Source organism: Falco cherrug, chromosome 12, assembly GCF_023634085.1.
Source record: "Falco cherrug isolate bFalChe1 chromosome 12, bFalChe1.pri, whole genome shotgun sequence".
Lineage (NCBI taxonomy): Eukaryota > Metazoa > Chordata > Aves > Falconiformes > Falconidae > Falco > Falco cherrug.
Genome location: NC_073708.1, coordinates 7,787,957 through 7,805,746, shown reverse-complemented (window position 1 = coordinate 7,805,746; position 17,790 = coordinate 7,787,957). Strand labels below are relative to the sequence as shown.

General features: G+C 46.5%; 1 long non-coding RNA gene across 1 annotated transcript; it reads right to left on the bottom strand.

Moving 5' to 3' along the window:
• Positions 1 to 9,555: 9,555 nt before the first annotated feature.
• LOC129737190 (uncharacterized) lies at positions 9,556 to 16,005 on the bottom strand. Its single transcript, XR_008734761.1, has 2 exons — positions 12,639 to 16,005; positions 9,556 to 11,762 (listed from the first exon to the last, which is right to left on the bottom strand). It is a non-coding gene; the product is annotated as an uncharacterized LOC129737190 (long non-coding RNA).
• Positions 16,006 to 17,790: the final 1,785 nt, after the last annotated feature.

The following is a 17,790-nucleotide window of genomic DNA, read 5'->3' as shown; positions in this document are numbered from 1 at the left end:
TGATCACACCGACAAGAAGCTGTGCTGCTAAGTGAATGGAAAAGACAGGCCCAGCTTCTCCAAGGCATTCCAGCAGGAGTAGAGACCCCAGCAGGCAGCCAAACATTGCATCTGCCCCGAGCCACAAGGAGAGGTGGTTGGAGGCAAAGCAAGGAGAGGGTGCTCTCCCCACCCGTGGCTGGGGTCATTACCTAAACACAGCTTCTCTGACTGCAGTGCTGTCAGTCTCACACCTGTCACTACCACTAAACCCGCTGCAAGATTTAAAGATGAGGTGGAGGAGGAGGAATAAAAAAAAAAAGAGAAAGAGAAAATCAATTTGGCTGTTTTTGAGTTATATGAATATAATAAACCCTGAGTGTCCTGCTTTTGGATGCAGTTTGCGCTTCCAATAACTCGGCAATATATTCATTAAACAAAGAGAGGTAAAAGCAGCAAGCCATTAAAAATAAAGCACCAGGAGAGGGAAGGCCATGCAGGCTGTAAATATCTTTGACTCTTTTTCAACCTCCATTTTCTTATCCCTGCTCATTCACTAATTGACCTCTGGATCCCACTTCTCAGAATAGTTTCCATCACTGTGTTTTTGTCCTTCAACCACAGCTTGCAACAAAGACTCTCCAGCACTTTAAACACAGGATAAACTCATATTGTAGACCTCCAAGGCAGGAGACAGGGTCCATCTCACTCATTACCCTAGTGCTCTGATGCAACACCCCCTGCACAGGGCTACAAAACCCGCAGGATCAAAGATCAGGTGATCCAGGTGAAAAAATACTTCCAGTTTTAATCTCTTTATGCACTGTGCACAGATGCTCTACAGATACATAAGAAATGCCCACCTCCTGGTACTTCAGCTTCATTGCATGAAGTCTACCCATAGCTACAGAAGCAGACTCTTCCTTCTCACACATATGGAAGCGCTGGGGCCACAGGGCACCGTTCCCAATCCAGATCCAGGCAGGACTTCCCTCCAGGTGCCAGACACCAGAGCCTCACATGATGATCTGGACTGAGGACCACCACATGTGAACACTGGGCTATTTGGAAGGGAGGGTGCCCTGCTCCATGACAGCCTGTGGATTTCAGCACTGGTCTAGAGATTCTGAAAAGGTTGAGCCTACCACGTGTAGACCCTCCAAGCCTAACTCCAGGATCACCAGCTTCCCAGCACAGCTGCCAAGAGGTTGTTCCTGAAATCTATCTCACCTTGCCCGGTCTGAAGGGCCACCCCTAGTACCAGGTGCTTTAACTCCCAGATTAGACACTGCCTCCCATCACATGCCACAACAATGATTCACAAGACAGCACCTGGCTGGCTCAGCACCCTGCAAAAGTCTTCCTAACAGCTGGGATAGATCTCATGCTGATACAGAGGGAAGAGGTTACTCAGTAGGAGTATCTCTGCAGCATCTGGTTCTTCTCTGGAGTTCACCATCTTCCACGTGGTCTTGTTTCTTCACAAGTCTTAGAAGCATCTCAGAGCATCACCCAATATGACAACAAAACAGCAGGCAAAATTTCCCTCACATTTCCTCCAATTAGGAAAAATACTTGCTCAAGAAGGCAGCCTTAGGTTCAGTAAGGGCATAAGGTTTTTTTTCTGCCCCAATACAGGAGTGATGAGATTGCTGTACCGCTTGCCTGCAGGCACTCAGAATGCCACGTTTCCTCCTTTCCATGGGATTTAAAAGAGCAGCCTTCATGTTCTTAATCCCTCCCAAAGCTCACAGCATATGGCAGTTTTGAAGGAAATTGGGTTAAGACCATAAAGGCTATTAGAGGAGTTTTGCTAAGTACTGGCTCTGCAAGAGAGAAGCTACAGGAGAGGGACAGCCTGGGGATGCTGCAGACCTTACTGGGGCTTGGAGAGCAGAAAGCAGGCCCAGGAGCTCCATATCATGTGCCCCTTTGACAAGTTATCTGCACCCAGTCCCCGCTGATGCTGAGCAGCAGAACAAAGAGAGCAGAGGAGCTCATCTCCCTGTTTTCTCTGAGAAAGAGACTCGTTCAGTGCAAGGAGGCAGGAATGATGGTGCATCCCTGGAGGTCCTCATGTCCCACGCAGCCCAGGGCTGATGGGGAACTGCGCAGCCTCTTGCTTCAGGCGCAGCACAGGGTTCCTGTGTCATGAACATGAGAACATGTCATGACATGTTCCTGTGTCATGAACGGAGTTCAGCATGGCACAGCCCAGCACAGCCTAAAAGAGAAAAACCTTAAAAGCAGAGATGTCCAAAGCCGTTCTTGCAGACACCAAGGAACTGCTTTCAGGCAGCCATCACCCACCCTCACACCAGGCAGGTGGATGATGCTCCGGTTCTCTGGGTTAAACACAGACTTTAAGTAGCCACTTCTGACTACCGATACACTAGACAGAAGTCCCCTCCGTACAGCTTTCTGCTGCAGGGAGGGGACTTGCCACAGCCAGCAGCTTTCACTCAGCAAGCCTGTTTTTAACTACAAATCAGTTAAAGTGCCACCTTCTTCCCCTAATAACCGAAGCTTTTCTCTCACTGTGATTTTACTATGGTGCAAGTTCAACTGGGTATAAATCAGAAGAAAAAGAGCAGTATCTGGCCTCAGCAACTGATGCTTTGCCCCCTAAACAAAGCCAGTTTGATCAAGAATCTCCTTTTCCAGCTACCCATTCACTGGTACTTGGAGATATTCTCAGAACAGCACGGTACCTGGCAGTTTCACACAAGATTTCTTGCATTGCATTTTTCAGGATAGTCCAAAAGTTAATCAAATACTACTTATGCCCAAATACCCTCTGATCCATACCCAGGTATATGAACTCACCCACACGTTTGACACAAAACCATTAGAGAAGAAAAAAAAAAATTCAAGGCCTCTTAGGTTGGCTCATCAGTGAATATTAATTTCTATTGTCATGCAGTTGACTTGTAAATCAACTGGATCATTAACTCAGACCTTTTGTGCAGTAACATTACAGGATGTTGCAAGTTATTTAGACGCAGTGTGTCCTACACTCCCACTGCTCTGAATGCAGAGTTCTGCTAGTTGTGCTCCCAAGAGGGGCACAGCTCAAGCCCACCCAAACACAGGTAATGTGCAGTGTGACAGCTGTACTGGCTTGCTGCATGGCATTTCCAATAAACCACACCACGCGTGCTGGTTTTGGCTGGGACGGAGTTCGTTTTCTTCACAGTAGCTACTATGGGCTGTGCCTTGGCTCTGTGCTGAGAACAGTGTCGGTGACACAGGGACGATAACCTTCATTACCCCGAGCAGCGCTCACGCAGAGCCAAGGCATCTTCTGCCCCTCACCCACCCACCAGTGAGCGGGTTGGGGGGCACAAGGAGCTGGGGGGACACACAGCCGGGAAGCTGACCCCCACTGCCAAAGGGATGGCCCATGCCGTATGGCGTCATGCTCAGCATATAAAGCTGGGGGAAGGAGGAGGAAGGGGGATGCTCGGAGCGATGCTGTCTGCCTGCCCATGTCCCTGTCCCACGTGCTGGAGCCCTGCTCCCCTGGGGGTGGCTGAGCCCCTGCCTGCCATGGGCAGCGGTGAGTGAACTCCTGGGTTTGCTTTGCTTGTGCACCAGCTTTAGACTTACCTGCTAAACTGTCCTTGTCTCAACTCATGAGTTTTCTCACTTTTTTTCCTTCCGATCCTCTCCCCATCCCACCGAGGGGGAGCGAGCAAGCAGCTGCGTGGGGCTGAGCTGCTGGCGGGGGTTAAACCACGACACCATGCTAATCTTTCCAGCCAAATAGTGCCTTCTGCTGGATAGCTTATTCCCCACGTGTACTGGAATGACAGGTCTAACAAGAGACCTGTTTCTGCCAAGGCAAAGGTATCCACAATAAGTTTACAGGTCTAGGCAAAAGACTGAAATTTTAACTAAGGATTTGTGGCTCTGCTGAGAACAGACTGTAGTTTTGGGGAGTGAACAGATCTACATTGATTTACAATATCAAAAGGCTCAGATCTTGTCTGTTTCATCTGTTAATAAGTATTGACTATAATAAACTCATTGAGAACATACCGCTGAATCTCAGTCTGCCGTCAATACCGAATTAGCGGAGTGATGCGAAACTGTTTGCTTCCCAGGCTGTTGCTGCCGTGGATGTCCCATCTGGTCAAGACTAGGCACTCCTGACCATTCTGAAGAAAGGCACAAGTGTCCATCGTCTCTGCTGGAAGCTCTCATTTGCCTTTTCTCTAGAGAGAGGCAATGAAGTTAAAAGCCAAAGTGTTTTCAAGCAGTAAGGAATGCTGACGTAAGCAGCTAATTCACTTATGCAACTTGCAGAAAATTGTGACCCATGGGATTTTATGGAGATTCATAAAAGGAGCTGAGCATTTTCAGCCAGTTCTCCTTGTCCTGGAACAGACTCGGTGGTGACATGCTCACGGCCAGGTCAGGACCAGCTGGGCTCAGTGGTCCAGCCTTGGTGCTGCAATGGTGCAGGTCTACACCTCCTGCCAGAGGACTGCCCAGGAGAGGACAATACCCCTCTGCAGGGGTGCACTTGTCTGCAGCAGCAGCAATTTAACCTCCAGTACAACCAAGAGAGGCTCAATGAGCTTCAAAATGGGTTTCTCTGTAGCACTGCTACTCAGACCGAGTTTTAACCAGGACCCACGCAGCCATCACCTGCCCACGTAACAAGGCATGCCTGCCACGCTGCCCTTCCAGCGGAGCGTGCCTGAGATGAACTCACCTGCGCAGCCTATATGCAACGCGGTTTCTGAGCCTCACCAAACCTGCTCATGCAGTCAGCTCAGTCCAGCTACGTGATGAAGGGCCATGGCACATAGCCTCCCATACCCCACCGTTAGAAAATACCGTACGGCCCACTCGAACACAAACCTTGAGCATTGCTCCTGCTATGTGCTCCCCTTCTACAGCATCTCACTTTTAGGATGGCCACGTTACCCAAAGGTCTGTCTGGTTCTGACCAGTCTCATCCCTCGTTTTGCAAACAGAAGGGAGATCACACCACCTGCAAGTCCACGCGCCCCTCATCCTTACACCACCACTATCACCCTGCCCTGGCTGCTGCTCAACACTACATGCATTTCTCATGCTAAAGAGAGATGCCTGCTGTGCTGGGGACCAGGAATGAATGAAGCTGAGGAGCTGCACATCAAGACTGAGGGGTATTTGCAGGACATGTTGGTAGGTGCATGGGGCAAGGGTAAAGTGCGAAGAGAGCGAGCTCAGCCACACCGTCCTGCGTTCTCCTCCGGCTACATCTATTCAGCCCTTCATCTGCAGAAGCCCAGCGTTGTGTTTTTAAGAGAACAGCCTTTTTGTAAGGGAAAAGCAGCCTGAGGTATTACAGAGCAGGTTGAGAGCTGGACACAATAGAGAGAAGGTGGCTCTGGGGAGGCGAGGGGGTCTCCATTCCCAGTTAAACAGCGACCTCTGGTCTCTGCAGACTGAAACGCACACGTCTTCCCTCCAGCTCAGTTGAGGGACACCTTAAGATAGATCGTTTTGGTCCACTTTATCTATGGGGAATAAGGACACATCTTTCACTTGTGGGCAACCACCGTGACCTTCAAATCCCATCAGATTGGAGCCGAGGGCTTCACAGACCTAGCAGTTGTTGAAGCATCCTAGGATTTACCTTCTCCTACTTCGCTGATATTTAACCAGATGCCGAGAGAGAGACAAGGACACCTGGTTTCTAAATGGATTGTTTTCAGCATACCCCAGGAGGGAATATAGATATATGTGCGCTCACACACGAGACTTGCATGGAAACTCTTAAACAGAGCTACGTAACCGAAACCAAGGCAAGCGGAAAGAAGGGTGCAAGGGTGCAGCTATGAAACACACCAACTGCCCCTTGGAGGCTGGGGGAATTACCACGTGTGGTAGGAGGGCTGCAATACTGAGCTGCAGCGCTCCGAAACCACGGGCAACAAGTCATTTTGACCTGCCCAGCCTGCAGAACCATTCCCACCAAGCCAAGGCTAGGAGATCTGTCTCTGCTCCTCAGTACGGCGCATCCTTAGCCCTCTCTGCACCTCTCTCCTCTGCTGCCTCAACTCACTTTCCCATATCACAAGTTATGGGATGTCTAGGATTCTTCTGACAGTCCACAAAACATCAAGCCAGATCACAACTGGCAGCTACTAGAGCTCCCCACTCACAGCAGGAGAGGGGAGAGTCTCATAGGAAATCCCACCTACGCCATGCCAGGGGTCCAGCACCAAGATCCCCTGCTGGGCTGCGGAAACCCATGACACAGCTCTCACTCTAGCAGCTCACCTGAAGACACATAGTCCTTAGGAACCCAGCATGCTGCAGAACACCTTCCCTGCGTGTCCTGCGGGGGAGTGCCCCACAGGACCTGGGACTCAAGCCCAGTGCGGTTTCTTGCCTCACCCGTGAGGATCGGCAGGCTAAGTGGTTCTCTCTTGCTGGGAGCTGGAGAATGCACGTGCCCCTGGTAGCAGCCCCCTGGTGCCAGCTGTGCCTCTCCACCCCAGCATACCCACACACACCAGTAGATCCACTCCAGCCGCTCCTACTACTTCAAACACTGCAGTGTCTAGCGCCCAGGAAAAAAAAAAAAAAAAAAAAAAAAAAAAGGGCTACTCCAAAAAGCCCCAAGCATTTGAAGAGCTGTTTTGGGCTAAACTAAGACAGCAAAGTGAGGATCTCATACCTCACAAGCTGCGGAGATGTTTTAAAGCTCTCCAAAATATTAATAAGTTAAATATCCTGATACTGTTAGCTCAAACAGCTTTTAGGACTGCACAGGACCTCTGCTCAGGAAGGTTCCACTCTGCTCCTCCTTTCTCCACACACACACAACTGTACTGCTAAGTCACTGTGACAATTTTTAGGAAAAGCAGCACAGAAAATGAAGGTCAGTTTAAAATACCTTCTCAGCTAAAAATTTCTTTAAAAAAAAAATCGAGCTAAAATTAACCATTTTGAGTGAGACAGAAGATCTATCAAGCAGCTTCAAAATTGCTGCAGCCAAGAGTGTCCAAAGCCTGGACAGAAGTTGGCAGAAGACAGAAACAGGTCTCTGCAGCTCCTGGGGACTGTATGTGCTCCCTTCACTTACAGTTAAAAAAAAACCCACCACAAACCCCTAAACAAAATAGAAATGCCCACAGCACTTACAGACATTGCCTTACCAATAAAAGCAAGTTTATAGCATTTCTAAGAAGTAGTCCTATCAGCTTTAACAGCTGTGTTGTATGTTGCAGAAAGTTTGTCTCATACTTTTACAACTTTGTATGGCTTAATTACTGCACTGTTTGTACTCCCAGTATTCTGTCAGTTGCATTTGCAGGACTACACCCGCATCAACACCCCGTTCACACAGAGCTCCAGACAAACAGAGCATCCAGGGACCAACCCAGGGCAGAGATCTGCGACAGATGAAGCTGCAGTTCAGTTAAAATTACTTATGCACAGATTTCTGCATATGTTTATATACATTACTATCTATAGATCTTGCATAAACTCTGTCCCTACAGCTGGGTACATCAGTAAAGATGTGGATATTAACCTTTTTTTCCTGTTTTGTCTAAAAGACGGTTTGTCAGGTTTGCTACAGTATTCCTAGATGAAGCATTTCTAAGAGCAGACCACACAAACAGCATGCAGCATCGCTGGGTACCTCTGTGCTCAGCGAAAACGTCTCCACTGCAGTTTCTGCAGTTGCCTCTTGGGTAAAACCTGCGCATCCTCAGCCCATCGACCCTCCTGCTTGCCTCTGTCCCCACGCACTGGTGACGTGACCCTGCTGGATGCCTGCCCTCTAAGGCGACACACAGCTGCCAAGCTGTAACAGCCCACGCTGGGACACCAACCAAGGGCCTAGAAGCAAAAAGCTCAGTGTTGCTTTAGTCTTCCAGAGCTCCACCGCCAAGGTAACATGTTCCGCTTCACTCAAACCAAGAGCTTCTAGAAGTAGTTGTGCCCTTGTCTCCACGGCCCTCGCAATCTCTAATGGGAACAAGTTTAGGTGCATCAGCATCCATTTCATTTTCAGCACTTACACTTCATAACTCTTCCCATTTTGTCACACTTAATATTTATAAGACATCTAGCAAATGATTGATTTTCCTTCGGACCCCTTGTCATTCACAGTTGCTTATCTCCTGCATGTAGGGGGCAAGCAACAGATTTATAGCAGCCCATAAAAGTTGTTACCAAAAGTACAGTTTCTTTTTGTGTGCGATAATTTCTAATAACTCTTATGCATGATAGCAATTACTGACAAAAGTCAGCCTCTGTTAATAGAGTTTATCTCAGTTCATCATATATCCTTTGTCCGTGGAAGCATTTTGACAAGCCTGGGGTTAATTAAAACCAAGAAGACAATAAAGTACACCTAATCAAACATTACAGGTACAGAAATCAATTAGCAGATTTATGGTACTTTGGAGCCCTCTATAACGTGCAAAATTCAAAGAAACTGTCAGTTCCATCCCCCCAAGACAGTGTAATTGAATTTCTAATTGAAACTATTTTTCAATAGGTAACACAATCCGCAAAGTTTGATTTGCATTAAAGTGGCATCTGCAGAGGACAGAGAAATCTAAAAAAAAAAAAAGAAATCCCATGCTGCTCCTATTATTACCAGCAATAATTATTATTATTTGCATATTTAAAATTTTGCAAAGGCCCTTTAGAGCCAATGGAGTGGCCAATTCTTTGCCAAGACAGCTCTAGACACTAAGATTCCTGTAAGGAGGAGTTCATTTGGATCAAAAGGGAAAAAAGAATCAAGAAGAAAATTCAGGGTGGGCAGAAAACTGGCTGGGCCTGGCAATCAGCAGAATGAAGCCCAACTGACGGTCCATTACCAGTGGCATCCCTAAGGGATGGGGGGCACTGGGACCCATATGGGATGTCAAGGCCATTAAACATGATGGGATGGAGCAGTCTCAGCCAGTAGGCAGAAAACACCGAACAGTGGGGGCAAGTCCCCGTGCTGGGAGGACGGGGCTGCTTTTCAGTTGACAGGAGCCTCGTGACATTCTGAAGGAAACACCTTCACTGAGCCGCTCTGGTTTTGCCTTTCGGTGCAAAGCTTCCCACAAGCAATGCAGCAGTTGCCAACATGGACACAACAGCCAGGACCTTCAGGAGATCACCCAGCTCCAAACTAGATATCGTCCAAGACAACAATAGCAACAAAGCAGGTTTTAAAAGGTCACAGTATAAGCCCCCTGAGCTTATCGTTACACAGCATTTCTGAAATGCAACAAGACAGAGAACACATACATGCACAACTATATAGTCTAATTACATACAGTACTGTTCAGGATGTATTCTCTATATTTCACATTGCTGCATTTCTGCTGCTGCTTATCAGATATAGCTAGGAGCTATCTCTCAGTAATTTACTGGGAGATAGGAAAGACTAGAAATGAAAAAAAAAAAGTCAGAAGAAATCAAGATACAAGGCCAACACGAAGCTTTCCAGTACTTGCATCTCTTTCGGCGTAGTCAGCCAGATTATTTTAACATCTGATTTTAGCACTCTGATATCCAGAATCTGGTACGGACAAAAGTATCGTTGTTATTTAAAATTAAATATTAACTATTCATTTAATATTTATTAAAATATTAATTTTTTAATGTTCTACAATGAAACAAAAATACATGAAAACTGTTTTTATTCAAATACCGCTCTGACGCTAGCAAGTCCAAACTCCATCTAGCTGGGTCCCGCTTCACAAGAACCTGAACAGAAACAGAAGATATTGTACATAAACCCAAAATCCGGATGAAACAAAACAGCAAAGAGTAAAGAATGAAGCAGGAGCAAACATAGGGCTTTCTAGGGGTTTTTTTTCTCCTGTTTTAAGAAACCGTGGAGAAAGGGACAAGGTTCTCAAGTTCCACCCACTTTTCTAGAGAGCATCTAGTCCCAGCCACACACCTTTCTTACGCCAGGTCAAGCCCGTTTCACTAATATCTTAGCAGCATCTCATCTGGAAGAAAAGAGCATGCAGAGAACACATCCACAGTAGCTTCACAAAGCACTAAACCTTATCAGAGAGGAAAAGCATTCCCAGGCAGCCGTCTCTGCAGGATCAACCAAGTGATGCACAGGGGCAGGGATCTTCTCACAGGGAGAAGAGCCACCTGTAATGAAGTTCTGCTTTTGTAGAAAGAGAGAGTCCCTGCATCACCACAACAGCTTTTCATCTGGATATCAGCTCCTGTGAAATTAAATCCTGGTGCGCTGGGGAAATGGTCCATGGAGAGGTTATTAGTTCTATTTGACTATCTGGAGGGAACTCACTTATTTCCTCTGTAAAGGAACAGAAAAGGAGCCTGGAATTCAGATTGTAGCACAATTTCTTCTGGAGCCGATCCTTGAAACTGCCACTTTCCTTGACAAGTTGGCTGTGTTCATAAGCAAGTGCAATTTAAATTCTGTGTTTCCTAACATTTTGCAAGTTTGAAGGCTTTGCTCTGCGCCTCTCCCTCCCGTAGCGGTTCCATGGAGATGCACCTGCAACTGGACATTCCCTGGGACCGCAGTGTTCACCTCCTTTATTTCAGTGCCATAAAACAAAGGACTGTCCTGTTTTCACAGCTTACACCGCTCCACATTAAAAGCTTTCTGGTGGTCCCAGCACACCTTTTGTAAGGCAACCAACCCAAGACGCCAGCGAAGCATCACCTTGCCATCAACTGTAGGAAAGGAGCAGTCTTCTGTTTTGGTTTGGTTTTTTTTGTTAGTGGTACTTTGTTGATTTTGTGAAGGTTTTTTTGTTTGTGTGGTTTTTAATTTCCCCCTCCCCATCTTTCATTCCCTTCCACTATGAACACATCTTTTTGCTTACCCTGTTCCTTGTATGTTTACAGATGCTGCCTGTTTCAAAAGGAACAGAGGCTTTTCAGCACTGCTAGGTGAAACCTTTCCCTTAAGTCATCATTAGAAGCAGCTTTCAGTACCAGCCCCCGCTGGGATTTGCTGGCAAAGCAGAATGAAACAGGTAGCAGGAACAGGAGCTGAGTGAGGATGAGAAGTACGAAACCATCTACCCACACAAGCTGCTGGAACATAAGGCAACCACAGGGTAGGAAAAAGCTCAGTTTTACAAGTTAATAGAAGCAGGTAAAGTTGGAGGACCAAAGGACACATCCACTGGGTTCAAGGGTTTTTTTTCTAGCAGGTTGATTGGGAGCATTGAAGCTTATCGTTGAGGTTTTCCCTGGTATCAGCTTCGCTCTCCCTTGCTGTAAGTGAAGTTGTTCTCCCTCCATAAGACTTGTCATTACTTATCCCACAGGTCACGATTTCCCAGCTCTTTCCCATTTCTGGCTTTTGAAATGCAGCATGCAGAGCTGGATACATTCTGCCAGCCTAGACTTCACCACATAACAGAGCAGTTGTATCTCCTCTGACCCCCACAACTTGCTCATGACACTCCTATTAATACTTCCAGGAATAAGATTTCTCATTAAAGGAACATCACTCTGACTCATTTAGCTGTGATTCACTATGAGCCCTAATCCCTGCCTGCAGTACTGCTTGCCTAGGCAGCTGTTTCTCTTGGTTTTTTTGATCAGATGTTTCCTCCCTAAAGGTAATGTTTGTCATGAATTTCATCTCGCTAACCATTCTTTTAGTCTAGATCACTTTGAACTCAAAGCCTGCTCTACAGAGTGACTGTAAGTTTGCTCCCGATGGCATCCTCTTCCTCAGGCACTGCAAGATGTCCTTTCCTGTGGGAGCCAAGGGATTCTTGGAGGAATACCGTACCACCCAGTGCAGAGAGCCTGCAGGACTAGGGAAAAGAAAAAAAGAAAAGTCAGTCCACTCTCTGACAGTAAGCCCAGGGCAACTGCTCTTTGAGGAAGGCTCTTCCAGTAAGTGTGATCCCACTTTCTAAGCAAATTCAGTTCGTGTTGCTTTGACAGCGGTGTCCTGAAGGATGGCACCAACAACTGCAGTCGACAGGCATCGCACTAACCACCCCATCGCTCACCCACCCAGCAGCTATTCAGCCCAGAAGGAAGATTCCCCTTGGATGATCCACACTCAAAGGAAGCAGGCTCAGCGTTCACCCTTGTCCCATCCAAACCATCATAGCTTGCCCCATCCTATCTGGCAGTTCAAAAGCCTTCAGGATCTTATCGGCATAGACCTTCCCACACCCAAAGCACGGCATACCAACCCAGAGAAAAGGCTTGGTTTTTTTGGGTTTTTTTCTTCTTTCAAAACCATTTGATAGCAACACGAGAGTGCCAGCACAGCAAACACTGACCAGCTGACACATCTCCACTGATACAGGGCAGGACAGCTCAGACAGAGCTAACACGTGCTCTGCAATATGTTCACTGCTGTTTTAAAACGGGAGATTACACCAATGCCCCATTCAGAAGATGTCAGACTGTGTTGGCACATGGTCACAATGTGTTGCTACATGGTAATTTTCCCCTCAGCCCAAATATCACTAGCTAACGTGCTGGCCAGCCACTGCAAGGTAATTCCAGGCAGAAAAAAAAACCCAAAAACAAATTCTTTCCCTATTAAGTCTGCGTAACAACATAAACCAGAATTATTTCTTTTTTTTCCTTGTGCCACAGCTTTCTGCAAGGAGACAGGGGTTTAAGACGAATACATCAACCCCCTACTTCCTTAACACTAGCTGCAAATTCACCTGTCTCCTCAATGCTGATACATTTTCCTTCACAAGTTTGCATCCTTTGACATCTTTGCAGTCCCTCCATGTTTCTGCTGCTGTTTCTCAGCAATAGATAAGAAAACTTCAAAACCTGGCTCTGTGCTGGCAATAATGAGATTCAAAAGAAAAGATTTTTTTCCAATCTTTCTACATAAAAAGGCCTGAATCAGAGCCCAGCAGTGCACAAATATTACTCATGTCATTGACACTAAGAAAAGGGGAGCTGTGAATAAAAAATGTTAAAAATGAACACAAGGAGCATTGTTTGCATATCAGAAAAATTAATCTACATAGAGAAGTGTAAGAGCCTGCAATTCAGAAAGCAAAGAATTAGGACAGCCCAGCTGAGAATAATTTTCTAGCCAGTTAATTTAATTGCATAAATCATTCCTTTGTTAGCAATAAAGAGATATAATTAAAATGAGATTGCTTCTCATTTCTATTCTCTGGAAACTAAAGGAATTGATTTTGGGGAAAGCATTCTTCCAAATACCAGATCGGCAAATTACATTTACCTTTTTAGAAAGGCTAAATTATTTTGCGCTAATATCATGGAGGGTTTAATTAATTATAGATCTGCCATATGATCTTAAAGAAATAATTTACTTAATGCCCACAGAACAGAAGTTTGTAAGTGCATGTATCCCTCTGATAGATGGCGTGGAGATTTTTGCAAACAGGTCAGAAGTTGAACAGGTGGCTGTCAGGAGAAACGTGAGGAAATATAGGAAGTGTTTAAAATGGGGGACAGGTTTTTTAAGAGACATTAAAGTACTGCTGCCTATTTATTGGCACGTACCCGGCTTACTGCTCTTTGAACCCCTCCAAACTGGTTTCCTTGTAAATATTGTGGATAGAAAACGACAGTCATTACAAAGATTCAGGGCTCAATAAGCATTAACAGGTTAACAACAGAACAACAGCCAGAGAGAAAAAAAAAATAAAAAACGAAACAGCGTGAAGCCCACCTATTAAAACAGAATATTGCTTTTACCGAGTATTGCAGGGGCTGGCCACAGCCAGGCTCTTAACATGACTGTAACATCTAAATACAGAAGTCTGACACACTGTACATCATCCTCTGGATGCTCTGCTTGCCCCTCAGAGCCAGAGGCTCACAGATCCAGGGACATCGCGCAGGCTGAGCTCCCTCTGCTGCACTTGTGGCCAGCCAGACAACGGGGTCTCCAACAGAAGGGTCTGCAAACAGCCTGCGCTGCACACATACTGCACACCACAGCACTGCAGCTCAAGTCTAAAGACCTGTAGCAAAAACAAAGGCCATAACATGACGGAGCATCACCAGCGCTCCAGCTTTCACCCACGGAAATGCAGAAAAGTGTTCCTAGAAATAAGCAAAATTCTCTCCCAAATCTTCATACGCCCTCAGCTCACATACCGTGCTAGGACGGAGTAACACAGCAGCAGCTTGCAAACTAGTTCCCAGGTTTCACTCCTTCGAAGAGTAAGAACTCATCCACCCCAAATGCATTTATAAAGGTACATACATAATATACACAGCATCATTTGGGATACAAGGAGAGGGTGGTAAGAGAAGGCAGGGAACTAGTTACCATGCAGGAGACTTCAGATACAAGGGCAGGAGGAATTCTTTGTCTCCCACTGCAGACAGCTCTCCCCTCCAACAGCAGCCCCCAATGCAAAGCTTGCTCTGCCCTGCCTGCCAGGGGCTACAGAGGCAAGAAGGGTGATAGAGCGAAGGGTGTTGCTGCTACAGGCAGAAGGCAGGGAGCAGAATCAGTTTCCTTTGTTGCACAGGGGTGAGGTCTCCCATACCTGCTCAGGGCTTCTCTCCTCAATAAAGAACAGATGCTCCTTTCTACATACTTGAGACCATTAGTAATTTCACGGACTTTTATCATGCTGCCCACTCTCTCAATTGTCCTTTTTATCAAAGGTAAAAACTGCCACCCTTCCACCTTCCTCCATCAGAAACTTCCCTTGCCATCAAGGACTCTTGTTCCCCACATCTGAGCCCCTTCAAAGGACTACTAGGTACAAATTTAAGTCAGGCTACTTTGATGAACTCTCCAAACAGCCACAGAAGGTTTTCTGCAGTTCTCAGATGGGCACTAAGCTGCATCATTTCCAAGGAGGATGCATCCTTATGCTGTAAACCCTGCAGGCTATGCAACACCTCAGCCACATACCTGCCTGGTGGCTCTGCTCTCCGTACCAGCTCAGCCCAGCCCTCTCTGGGGTCTATAGGAAACCAGCATAACTGTAAAGTCATTCCCATCACACACACGCTGCCTCTTCCTCAAAAGCTGTCCTTTTCTACGTGCTTTGGAACAGGGGGAAGAGAACAGGAACAGCTTTGTCCCAGGCAGATCATTCCCCACGCAGACTGCTGCACAGCGAGTATGCCCATCACTAGAGAGGATGCTGTGAAGGATGGCAGGTAAGCTGAGAAAGGAGAGGGCTTTGCATGCAAGAGTTAAATAGCAGATAGATTAGATCTCATCATTTGATATTTCCAGGAAAAGTATTGTGTTGCTATGGAAACCGCAACAGAACCCAGGTTTTCCCTCCTTTTGTTTGTTCATTTTCTACAAACACTGGCCTCTCCCAATCCTCTCCAGTTGGGCTTGCAGCTTGCAAAACAGATTTTTATCTTCCTCCTAATGTCCATTTCTCTTTCCAAGTATGTTTTTCAGTACATTGCCTTTCGCAGTATCACTGTCACAACCTCCAAACTCTTAATTTTTGCAATAAGCACTTTTATAATTTGCTACCCATTAGGAAACTCTGCTCCTAAGCATCTCACTCTTCCAGCTTGGGGAAAAAGGGAGAAAAGCCTCATGGTAATAGAACTGAGCGTTCCTGGGTTTCATTCAGGGAAAGAAAAAAAAACCCCACACATACACAATCTCCCTTCTCCCAGAATCAGCAACATGCACCTCTTGTGATTGTGTTTTAGTACTTGTAAGGACCTGTCTTGCTCCAGGCATTGCAGGTGTTCACTCCCAAATTGCTGTACTCCCAATAGCAGCTCTGCCCGCTAACTTCCCATATAGCGAGCGAGACCAAACCCAAAAAGCAACTTAAACCCTGTTAGAAATAGACTTTGTATTTGCAGTAGGGTCAGCCAGCCACATCAAAGCAAGGAACACAGCAAGAGACAAAGCAGGATCCTGTGGATTCTTCTGTTAGATAGCTCTGGCCTCGTCAGTGACTATACGTGTACAGCACGGAGGATGCCAGGTGACAATCTAGCAATATTACTACAAACTGGCAAAGAATCACGTACAGGCAGTGATGCTGGAGAAACCCTGGAAAGGTTATTTCACCTTACCTGTTGTACTGTCTCCTTTAGATTATCAGCACCACAGGAACCAAACCAGATTCTGGCCCGTTGGCACTACTACAAAAACCAAAATGACACAAGGTGATGAAGAACAAGGGGAGCAAACCTGAACTCATCAAGTCATGCACATACACAAAACAAAACCTTGGTCTCTACCTTGCAAGACATCAGTTCAGTTTTCACAAACTGGTACTGGGTTTTGCCACCCTGGAGTCACCCTTCTGTTACTGAACAACGAACCGTACAACAGTAGGAGAGCACCCAAACCTTCTGGGGCTGAAGAGACAGGAGTGTATCGCAGTAGTGCTGACACATACCTACCACCTTTTCCTGCATCCACTGACATCAGGGAAGTCCACCATAGCCAATATTCTGCAAGCGTTTTCATAGAAATGCTGGCACTAAAAATACCACAAATTAAGAGGGTCCCTTGAGTGCCACAGAAGGGGGACCAACTGAGTGAGAAATGCTATCACGTCACAGATAGTTGCCCCTATTTAGAAGGTGTCAAGACATTGAGTGTTCCCTTTTTAGCTTGGTGAAATGAGGCATTTTGCAGGCAAAGATAATTTGGATATTCAGTTTTTCTTGGTTTTATTCCCAGTTATGTCTAGCCATTTATTTTACTCTATTATAATAAGAGGGATTACCCTTAACGTGTCTGATGGAAACACCAGGAGAGTCTTTCCAAAAGGAAGATGCCCCACCAGCTACAAGACTTTGATGCACAGGAGTATTTCTCTGTCAGATTCCGTTTGTTTGTTCTGCACTTCACAACCTCATAGCTTACACACACTTCACCTTAACACCAAAACACAGCTCTACGCGTATGAGCCTTTCACACTCACTCCTAGAGTACTCAGCTGCATAAACCACAGGGAAGCAACTACCAAGTGCAGGCTCTATTATCTCCTTTCCCCAGACCAGTGCTTACTTCAGCAGCATAAAGGGTCATATCCTTAAGCTGGAAACATCTGTCAGTAAGCTTTGGAGACTCAGCACCAGCTACAGCGCCTGAGCAAGCTTTGCTGAAGGTAAAAGGGCACGTCAAAGCTGAGTCCAACTAATGTACAACGCAACGTGATTTCACAGGTACCGGTGACCTCAAAACACCCTCGTGTTCTCCGGTCTGAAGACAACACCAAGAAAGACGCTGTGGCTTTTTGCAGTTGTTTGGATGGTCTTCACTCAAAACTGACCACCAGTTGCCTGAAATCCTTATATAAAAAAAGGTTTAACTTTTAGTTTACCTGGTCCCGGCTAGGCGTAGAATATACAAATGTCAAGCTGCAGAGGTGTTATTCTGGGGCCGCCGATTCACCGCGTTTCCTTTGGCTGCCTCAGCCAAGCCGCCGCAGGGACAAGCTTGCATCCACCACCACGGTCCGTGCCACCAGCCCCACCACGTGGCCATGCACACCTAGAGCTCCTCTTCCAGCTCATCCCACAACCCCAGCAGAAACCTCTCACCAAGCGCTGTCGAAAAACAGAAAAACTTCCTCACCTAAGCCAGCCCTCCTCACCCTGCCCAAAGCCTAACAGAAAGGGGGCTTCCGAGACACAGTTCTAGAGATCTTCTTTCCAGCAAGACTGTAAAGGCAAAGCAGGGGACTGACAAGGAGGCTTCCTTCCTTCATAAGGAAAGGAGCAGCCAGACACGCAAGCAGGGGACAAGGTATCCCACAGCCTCTTAAAATTTTGATCGTGTCCACATACACACGTACGTGTGCCGAGCCGTAATCGCAAGTTGCCCACCCATTTCCCATCTTTTCCACTACTGCTTTTTCTGCTTGCAAAGGT